Genomic DNA, 11,124 nt, shown 5'->3' with positions numbered 1-11,124 from the left:
TATTCTTCTAGTTTCTCAATCACATGTGGAGTGTAAGCAAATTCACTTCGTAAGGATGACAGAGAGATAAGTAAAGAAATGGAATGATCTGATGGCTTTATACGGTTTTTCTACTGGTTTATAACTCTTCGTGTGATACGCTACTGCTTAGTTCAGCAGTGACTTGAACTCAGTAAGTTCACAGACATTGTCTTTTCTTTGTAACTTCTTCAAAATGACTTGATTCTTTCCAAATGTATTTATCTGCAAAGCAAGCATCCTTTTGGGTTCTTCCTCGCCCCCAACACAATATTTTTATTGACCACTTGGGAATTTCACATAATGCACTCTGACTACATTTACTTCTAAGTGCTCCCAGGTTAGCACCCAACCCTTGTGACTTCTCTCCCAATCTCCCCCAAAAGAAGGAGGAGGAGGAGGAAGAAGAAGAAAAGGAAGAGGAAGAATTCATGAGGCTATGTTGGATCAAGGTTCTTTTAAAAGGGCTATTTTCGCCTTAAATTGATGCAAGAGGAGAGAGCTTCACAATTTGATTGCTTTTTCCCTGGCAGTATTTCACAGAGCTAACCCAGAACTTTGCAGTAAACCACTCAGCCTGGTCCTTCCACCCTTTCCTCCATTCCACCAATGTGTCCCATCGTTTGCTTTAGCTCTTCTCTACTGGTCTCTCTCTCTCTCTGGGTGCTTCTCTGGTGTACACCTCCACCCCCACCCCCACCCTGGAGATTCCTCCTGTCTTGTTTCTTTCTTGGGAGCTTCCTCTGGTGTACCCCCAGCATGGTTCCTCCTGTTTTGTTTCCATTTGTTCCTTTGTGTTTGTTCCATGTCTCTCCCACCAAAGCTCCTGTGGATGGTCTTCTCTGAAGTGTGACTCCTGTCTCTGCCACGAGCCTGAGTCTACCCTCGAATGCCACGTTAGGACCTGCCTCTGACTGCTCCCACTTTTCTGTCTGCTGAAGTCCAGGATACGAGACTCTTGTTGGCTCGTGCCTCCTTAGTGAAGTGCCTCAGCCAACCATGCGACGCCCAGGTACCTACCCTAAAGGATTCTCAATTGTAGCTCTTCACTTCCATTGTTCAATCAGTTAACTTCCGTGGACACTGTCTTCTCTTTTTCATTTCCCCTGACACAGTTGTAAGTCAGCCATGCCTGTCCTGTCACCCCTACTTCTCATGTGACTTCCAGCCCACCTACTATTCCCTGATGTTGTCGCTTCCAGCCAGTCTTCCTGGAGACATCTGAGCACTTTCCCCAGGCAGAAGTCCAAACATACCACGTTTTCAATTCTTGCAGCCATAGAGAATAAATCTAAACTCACCCTTGTAGCCAGGGCCTGCCCTACAGCTGGGTCCCACTCACTCACTTTCAGACCTTATGGTTTTTTAATCATACTTAACTCCTCTAGGGATCCTGGGCTTTTTTGAATATGAACTCATGTTTTCTCTGTGCGAGCCTTGCTTTGTAATCTCTGCTCCTCACTCAGATTCCTGACTCTTGTTTGAAGGATGCTTAACCCCAGTCTTTGAGTCCTTGGAGTCATATTCGTGAGCTGAATGTCCTCTGAGCTTCTCCAGCTCTCACTGCATCCACATCCAACTGAGAGGAGGAAGTTCTTCATTCAATTACGTGACACTGTATCTACCTTATTCTTTGTGTGTGTGTGTGTGTGTGTGTATGATATGTGATGTGTGTGATATGTGTGGTGTGTGTGTGTGTATGTGTGGGTGTATGTGTGTGTGATATGTGATGTGTGTGATATGTGTGGTGTGTGTGATTGTGTGGGGTTGTGTGTGTGATGTATGTGTTGTAGAGGGTTTGTATGTGCATGATAAGTATGTGTGTTTGTGAGGGGTTGTTGTGTGTGTATAGTTGTGTGTTTGTGGGGGATTGCGTGTTGTATGTGTGGTTGTGTGTTTGTGTGGATTGTGTGAGATGTGTGTGTGGAGTTGTGGTGTGTGTGTGTGTGTGTGTGTGTGTGTGTGTGTGTATGTGTGTTTGAATGTAGTCACGGGGATTTAACTGAGGGCCTCACCCATAGGCAGTGTACGGCTTCTCTCCATCTTCAGACCCCTACTTCTTGTACCTTACTTGGTTTGCAACTCTTTCTTCCTAAACATTGTAAGTTCACCAAGCTCAACTCAAAGCACTGACCTAACATTTCCCATTCCCTCTAGTTAATTTCTTAGGAGTCACCTTCTTTGTTCAGCTGCTTCCCAATCACCACTTATTTCTCCATCTCTAAGCCCAGCAAATGACGTTTAAACTAAACCTTGCAACTACACACGAGTTTCGTGGTGTGATATCAGCCAAATGTTTATTGAATTTATTTTAATGGGATAGATAACATTTATTGTCGAAGGATATGCTTTGACAATGACAGTTAAGTGAGTAGTGGAGTTGAGCTAAAGTCACAGGCCGTTGCTTGCTTGCTGTGTAGTACATATCTGGCTTTTTTTGTTTTTTGTTTTGTCTACAAAATCTGAAAACACGTTTTTCATTATAAAGCTTACCAGCAAGGACAGCTGACTCTATGCAATGCTTGGTCTTCTTCTGAACCGTTGTAGCTTCTGGAACATCACCTAAGGGCATACTGCATGCCGAGCATGTGTTCTGTCACTGAGCTACACTGGCTTTTCCTGATTCTTTGAAGCGTCTCAAAGGTGATTGACATTTACGTATGGTAAGTCGTCTTTCAAGAATTCTTTAACATGGGTGTTTTATTCTTATCTCTAACTTACAAAATCGATTGATATAGATTGATATATAGAATTCTTTATTCTTCTCTCCAATTTACAATGTCCACAATACAAATCAATTTACATGTTATATAATTTACAAATTACATAATAATCTAATTTACAGATGATGCAGGTGAGGTTCTGGAGAGGTGGCTCAGCTGTGAACGCACTTGTTGCTCTTGCAGACAGCTCGGTTTCAGCTTCCGGCATCCACATGTTAACTGACAACTGTAAGTCCAGGTGTAGGGGATTCGACATGCTCTTTTGCTCTCCTGAGTCATTGGATGTGCATACGGTACTCACACATACATGCAGGCATTCATATACATAACTATGCATTCATATTCATAACATTCATATACATAACATTCATGTGCATAAAATCAGTAAATTCCTAAACACGATTAAAACAAATGAGAAATGTGAGGCAGAGAGAAATCATAGCGTACAGATAGTGTGTCAACTGGAAGGGGTTATGCTCTTACTCAGAGCTTGTGATTGGAGCCAATATTTGATTGCTGTTATGAAAGTATAACAAAATATATTTGTACAACATCTGCCATGTAGCAGATAATTATAGTAACTATAATAGTTTATAATATTATAATTGAATATATTATAACATAGTAAATATAATTATAATTGAATAGCAGAAACTTTCACTTAATTATCCACATCAGGCATTTGAGCATGGAGATTTTATACTTAGAGAAGGGTTGGCACACCCTCTTAAACTTATGGCAAAGATGGTATTTTGCAGGGTGGAAGATTCCGATGGTAAAGAAGCAACGAGAACAGATGTCAGAATATCCCGTATCTGCTATGATTGAGGTTTCGCTATTTTCAAAATCAGGTGCAGTCTAGCTATCGAATAAAGGTCATGGGTCAGGCACAGACTTCTCTCCCGGTGGACAGTGCCTTTTCCCTGTGGTAGCAGCCTAAGGGACGTCTGTGCTCTGCAGGTGTGGGCCTTCACCTTGTTATTCCCAGATGGTTTTCAGACGTGCCTGTGGGGGATGTAATGAAGGATCTGTGGCACAAGAATAAAAGTGCACAAACCAATAAAGAGACACAGGAAGTGTTAAGAATGAAAGGAACCAGCATGGAGCTCAGGAAGTTGGGCTTCCTGTTGGGCGGGCAAAGCATAGTGACAGTAAACACAGAGGGAACCGACAACTTTACAAGGACAGTAGATCATGACCATAGCCCACATGTGAGACTCCTTATTTTCTTCAGACTGTTCGCAGTGATTAGTCTGTTTTGTCTACTACTTTTGTCGTGGTTGTATTGTTTTTGTTTTTCTGAGACAGGATCTCTCTGCATAGCCCTGGCTGACCTGGAGCTTGCTCCATAGACCAGGCTGGCCTTGAACTCACAGAGATGCATTTGCCACTGCCTCCCTAGTGCTGGGATTTGTAGGATGATGTCATTATGCAGGTGAAGGCAGGTACAGGATAGAACGAGGCCTGTCATTGGACGAGAAGGAGGGATTGATGGGAGAAAAGTTGTAGAAGATGAGGAGACTAGAGGAGAGGGAGCAGCCGAGAGAACATGGCGGCGGATGTTAAGATTTCTCCCTGTACACTTACAGGTTGTTATGATTACTCTTAAGGGATGGATGTGGACAGAATTTTGTGTGTCTGGATGAGCAAAATATATCTTATCTAGGTGGGCAATTAAATCTTATCGATTGGATCAGAGGCTAGTGTGTTGTGTTTCTTTTCATGTGGTGATTTGATTTCAAAAGCATGTGTGGTGGCTGGACACACTGGGCCACCATGGAATTGGGATGTGTATGTCTGGCATGGTGGCAACCTGTCTTGGGGACTAGATGGGTAGAGAGATTGTTGCCGGGCTCAGAGAGTAGCCATCAGCAGTGTGATGTGAGACGCTTTGTTGACTGAGATGAAAATATCCCACAGATATGATGTGGCCCTGTGGTGCCAGCACTAGTATGGGATAAAAGAAACCTTTTCTTTAGTTTTACCACAGCAGGGATTAAAGGCCGGCACCATCACCACTGCCCCAGATAATTAGTCTATTTCTTAAAAGATTCATGGCTACACATATGAGACTGGCTGGCCCAGGAGTTTCTGGGGGTTCCTTTGCCTTGCCTCCCATCTCCTTATAGCAATACTGAGATTCCACACATGTGCTATCATGTCTGGCTTTATGAACCCAGTTTTCATGCTTATGCAGCAAGTGTTTCATCCACCAAGCTCTGTTCCTTAGAAGATCTGGATACTAAAACTGTTGCTCTGAGCTTCATATAATAGATATTCTCCTATCCATTCAGAAACTAGGCCAACATGTCTAACTGACTTGGGGTCACAATTCATTCCTGGGAACTTGCAAGTTTTCCGCTCAACCAGGAGGCACTGTGTTGTTCTCAGTGACTGAAAGCCTTTGCAGTTACATAGTCTGGGTCTGCGTCCTGAGCCTGCCTGGGTATATGTCCTCTCTCTTGTGAAGAAGTTTGTTTCAAGGTTGTTTTGGTTCTGTCATTATTTGTTTATTTTGTTAGTTTTTAATCCTCTTTTGAATGGTGAAGGGACATACTTAGTTATAGTAGGGCTGCTTTACACCCAAGGCCTTGACAGCAATTTTAGCCTCTGAGAAAACCACAAAACATCACCAAGACTTTTTCTGAGCTGTCCAACAGGCCACAAACAGTTGATAGTTACTGATACCATACTGCGCTTACGCTTGGTATGTTCCATTCTCAGTATCAGTTTCCTTGCCTTGTTCCTTGACTCAAAACTAATAGTAAATTTTTGTGGCTGAGACTTTGAATAAGAAGAGTTCAGGAAAAAAATGATAATTATAGAACAGTTGAAGCACTCCTGGATGACAAGGCTGACTGTGAATTGTTTCCTCTGCTTATTAGAAATGTAGTCAATCAATAAACTGTCTCTAATTGGTTTCCTGGAAAAAAGGATCCTATTTTTTTCTTGTAAGAAAGTTCTAAAACTTTAACATAAGAAAGGTAAGTATGAAGATAACCTTGAACACTTACTATTCTGAGTGAAGATGGGTCCTTGAGGGGCAGAGGCCTGCAGATTGTAGGATGTATGTTGCATTGGTCATTCTGCCTCTCCAGCATGGGTAGACTGCAATGACTGGAAAGTGGGGTCTATGAATCATGCTGTATTCCTGCCCTGCATCAGCCACTCTAATGCATATGCACTTAACTCAACCGCCAGGTTCTCCTAAACCGAAGATCCCCGCTGAGTAGGATGTCACTTGTTTCTGGGGTGTTCTCATAGCTTCCCACAAGTTGTACACATCCCTGTCCTTCTTGAACTGCACCCATGGCTTCCACAGAGGTGGAGGGTATAAACTGTGATTCCCAGAGGCTCTAGTAGCTGCTTTCGAGACTGAGGAATGTTATTTCAATGTCCAAATCTTTGGGCTCAGCAGCCTTCCTTGCTGAACAATTACAGAGAACAAAGGAACAACTCAATCACTTGGGGAAAAAAACAAAACTCCAAACACTTAGAATGCTTTCAGGGTCAGACAGCACTCTCTGATGAGAGTTAAATTATTAAAATAACAGTAGTTCTGGGAAAGACCTGACTGTGTTTGCTGGATGAGTTGGCTTTGTTCTAAAACCCTTCACTGAGATCAAGTTTATTTGGAGAAGGAGCCTAAGAAACGGGGATTAAAACTGGTATGATTCATCATAGGGGAAACACTGCAGGCTCACATGTTAGCCATTTTCCCCACCAAAGAATCCACACAGGATAAGGAAAGCAGGGTGGAACCTGGGAAACCAGTTGGAGTCCCTAGGTCTGGATGCATCTTTCTGGAAGTGACTCTTCTCAATGACAATCCTGAATTCTACTTACATAGTTTAAGGAAGCCAGTTTTTTTTTTAGAAAACAAATCAAACGTACCCTCCCTACCTCCCTTGCAGCTGCTTCCTTTCTAGAGTGTCCTTTCTGCTCCCTAAGCCTGTTCCTGTCATCCCGCCTTAGGCTTGTTGCTTTAGGTATTTCTAATGACCATGTGAAGTATAGAAGCAACTCTGTGATCAACCCAGCCTATTGACCAGACAGTCTACCGATGGATGATCAAACCCAGGTTTTCCGCACCTTCCCAGGGGATAGGGTTGGAGAATTGATGGGACAAAGAAGCAAGTTAATTTAAGGCACAAAGGATGTGGTGGGAGGTGAAGCACCAGCACTCTGCTTGTACAGAAGGGCACTGTACTAAGTACTCCACTAAGTACTGCACTAAAAACTTCACTAAGTGCTGCAGTAAGTACTACACTAAGTATTACACTAAGTACTGCACTAAATCCTTCACTAAGTGCTATATGTACTACACTAAGTACTCCACTAAGTACTGAGCTAAATACTTCACTAAGTGCTGCAGTAAGTACTACACTAAGTATTACACTAAGTACTGCACTAAATACTTCACTAAGTGCTGTAATATGTACTACACTAAGTACTCCACTAAGTTCTGCACTAAATACTTCACTAAGTGCTGTAATAAGTACTACACTAAGTACTCTACTAAGTACTGCACTAAATACTTCACTAAGTGCTGTAATATGTACTACACTAAGTATCCCACTAAATACTGTACTAAGTCTGTACATAAGGATACTGCACACAGAGGCAAAGTGTGTGGCTTCTTTGAACTGCATGTTCAAAAACAGTGCTGTCACCCTGATCTGAGATAGAGGTTATTTGATTTCCTGATGTAACAAGGTCAACGATCAGACACATGGGCCCTAAAGAAGAAAGTCGTTAGTTTTAACAGTTGGTTTCCAAGACCCTGAAAAGCAATATACTCAATGATCATCATCAAGACCTACCCATGAGCCCTGGCTGTAGTTGTGCAAAGCAGCCAGTGTGAGACTGATAGGACGAGGCTCATCTGTGTGACCTCCAGGATCAGATGTTCAAGGTCAACTGACAGCAAGTAACAGAGAAGGAGGAACGAGCAAGGGTCAGTTTCTGAAAATGGACGGCAGCTACTTGTGTTGCCGGTGATGGTTACAGTTAGGAGTCTGCCCTCAGGACCCTGGAGACGTAGGTGCCGTTCCTTAGATGGTTACGTCCCAGAGCATGACTCTTAAGCCTTGAGGGACTGACTGTCCAAGCGGAAGATCCATCTTTATGATTGCAGCCCCCTTTTTTAGTGAATGCCCGGCAGACGGTTGCAGCCTCTGCTGCAAGGGTTTTGTTTTAATTCTTTGCATGCCTTGTTTATTAACAAAGAGGCATCAGCAGCTTTCCTTCCTGTTTGTTTTCCCCGTCGGCTTAACCCATCAGAAAACTCAGTTAATCAGCACCCATCATCCCGTAAGGCGAGCCAAGTCTCTGCTGTACTTTGCAAAACTAAAAACGGAACCGTAAAAGAAAACAGTGCTGCCTTTGTTTGCATGGTTTTGGTTTGAATCACCAGCTCCTTCGGCCACGCTGTAGGCTATGCTACTGCAGGTAACAGACTGTCAACATGTGATTCGCACGGATAATCTATTTAACTCACCGAGACTGATGAGAGCCTACGTGCTTGAGGCTCTGGGTGAGTATTAGGCAAGGTTAAGGTCACATTACTATTAATTATGAGTTCTTTAAGGTCTTATTGTCAGCGCTCCTCCAGACATTCATTTTCCTGTAAAGGAGCAAAGGTTTTGGGGATGGGACACATCGACTGTAATTCGCACCTCTCCCTTGCTGCCTCAGTTTCACAGGAGCACAAGAAGAATAGCTGGCTGGACTTACGACAACAGTGCCTATTCTGAACACCCCATAGATATCCTGGGCAAATTACACCGCAATTGAAAAGGGGCTCTGGCTGGCTTGAGTGTGGCAAACAGGACTCTGTCTGGCTCTGCCCTTCTCCCCTGTTCCCTCTGATAAAAACTGTTAGATTACATTCCTAAAGCTAGCCACCAAGGTCGGTTCCCTTACTTGGCCACTTCCTCCTCCTGAGGCTGACCACCAAGGTCCAGCTATCAAAATATTGAAGCACACAAATCAAAAGTCCCTTTTGCTTACCCTAATTAACATGCCCAATCAAAATGAAGCACCTCATCTTAACATGGCATTTCCCCTTGTACCTTTATAAACCGCCATTTTCCTATGAACCATGTCTGTCTCCTCTCTATCCAGGGACAGTCCTTTGTCCCACCCTGGGACAAATACCCCTCCTCCTACTCCCTTGTTCCCTTTCTTCCTCATCCTCTATCTCTTGCTGTTGTTGTTTATTCCCTGCCCTCTGTCCCTCCCAGGCAGATACATCTCCTGTGTGCTGAGAATATGGTCCTGAGCTTCTACTTGGCCTTCCAGCAATCATAGCAGATTTCTCTAGATTCTGAAAGCGTTGCCTCCATCAGGGCTGTCTCAAATGTTTTTACCTGTTCTGCTCTCACATACCTCAGTGAACTGTGGGTGGCCATGAGCCATTTCCTAGCGACCCAAAAGGGCTGCTGTGGATGGTTCACACACAAATGTTCATTTGCTCGGGGCCGTTTGTTTGCTGTGATTGACACAAACGCCCTCTTCTGTCCAATTAGGCAGGCTTTTGGTGTCACGTGAGGATCTTCAGTGGCACCCTCATGTTTCACCTCTCCTGGCGTTGCAACATGACACACTTTCTTGCTTACTTTTAGTAGTGCAGTATGAGCTGACAACACAAAGCATCAACGGTGACAGTAAAACAGAGGCGCTACACCTACAGCAGAACAGATGGCAGAAACATAGATGGCTGCAAAAGGAAGCAGAGCTGCAGGGCCGGTGTCTCACAGCGTCAGATGCATCAGCAGCCACAGAGAAGCTCCTGAGTGCCAGCAACGTGGCAGCCTCCATATCATCAAGAAGCAGCAGAACAGCTCAAGAATAGTATCTGGGAAGAGAAAGCAGGCGACGTCAGTGAACAGAGAAAGGACTTAGAGCTGAGGCTGAAGGGTTGGAAGCCATAAGAGAAACTGATGGCCCTGATCATATCTTTGAGACCAAGAGTCTCAGGTGCAACAGGTTTAGAAGCCTTAGCAATGGCCATTTGTTGTTGTAAAATATAAAAAAATAATACAGTCTTTTATCCCTCTCTAGATCCGGCACTGCAGTGCCCCATGATATCTGATAGATACTTTTTTTTTTTTTTTGGTTCTTTTTTTCGGAGCTGGGGACCGAACCCAGGGCCTTGCGCTTCCTAGGTAAGCGCTCTACCACTGAGCTAAATCCCCAGCCCCCCTGATAGATATCTTAAAACTCAGCAAAGCCTCTCACCCGCTCTGCTCCATCCCATACCACACTGCCGAAGGCCTCTCTCTGAGCCTGGCAGCAATCTCTCCACCTATCTAGTTCCCAAGGCAGGTTTCCATGCCAGAAACACACATCCCAACTCTGTGGCGGCCCAGACCAGCCGTTCCACACTCCCTTACACTTAAGTCTACACATGAAAAGAACACACAACACAATAGCCTTTGATCCAATTAATAAGATATAATTGCCCACCTAAACATACAAAGCCCCGTACACATCGATCCCTTAAGAGCGTTCATAACAACCTGTAAAGGTACAGCGTAGAATCTTAACGTCAGCCTCCATATTGTCTCCACCTACTCTCCCCTCCTTCCCTTCCGTTCTTGTCTCCTCTCTTCCTTCAAACTTTTCTCCCACCCATCCTTCCTTCTTGTCCAATGACAGGCCTCATTCTATCTTGTACCTGCCTCACTTGTGACATCATCCCACAGCCATTGGCATGGGCTGAGGAATCTCAGTACCCAGACCTGCTCCGAGGCTGCAGCTCCCACTTCTGCCCAGGACCAAGGCCATGTGTAGAGCTGAGTCCCTTAGCAGAGGCTTCCAGGAGATTTTAACACTAGAGGGCGCCACTTGGGACTGCTGGCTGTTGGCTGCTGGCTGCCTTTTCCCGGTGCTGTTGCTATTGCAGATTTCTCTTTTGTCTTATCTCCTGGGAACCGCTTGTCACCTGCAGGGAGCACAGAGGTCCTTGTATTCACAGGTGAGCTCTGGGGAGACAGGTATGTTAAACACAGTAGGGTTTTTTCTTCAAAGAAAGAGATGTATAACCTGTTTTCCGCCCAGAAGGCCAGAGCAGAGGTGATTAATAGCCTGGTGACCTTTGCACTACCTGTATGACTGAGACCATACCAGATCCTCTCCCAGACCCTTAAGATGCCACATGTAGTCAATCTATAAAACCCATCTTTATGGAAGAGGTGATATGTACTTTACCATGTAAACTTTGTCATACAGACAGAATTGAGCTAATTATCATCAGAGAACTTTTTTTCTGAATTGTGCTGTGCTTAAATATGCCTGACATAAACTACCCGATAAAAGACTCTCAGGCAGTGGCTACTGAGGTAGGTTTAACCAGATTTCCTCCCTTCCTCATGCAGAT

The 11,124-nt window shown here is 44.2% G+C and overlaps 1 long non-coding RNA gene across 1 annotated transcript; it reads right to left on the bottom strand.

Moving 5' to 3' along the window:
* Positions 1 to 8,006: 8,006 nt before the first annotated feature.
* Positions 8,007 to 10,375, bottom strand: LOC134482983 (uncharacterized). Its single transcript, XR_010059764.1, has 3 exons — positions 10,265 to 10,375; positions 9,132 to 9,600; positions 8,007 to 8,367 (listed from the first exon to the last, which is right to left on the bottom strand). It is a non-coding gene; the product is annotated as an uncharacterized LOC134482983 (long non-coding RNA).
* Positions 10,376 to 11,124: the final 749 nt, after the last annotated feature.

Source organism: Rattus norvegicus, chromosome 18 (assembly GCF_036323735.1).
Source record: "Rattus norvegicus strain BN/NHsdMcwi chromosome 18, GRCr8, whole genome shotgun sequence".
In the NCBI taxonomy this organism is placed as follows: domain Eukaryota; kingdom Metazoa; phylum Chordata; class Mammalia; order Rodentia; family Muridae; genus Rattus; species Rattus norvegicus.
This window is presented reverse-complemented; position numbering and strand designations above follow the sequence as displayed.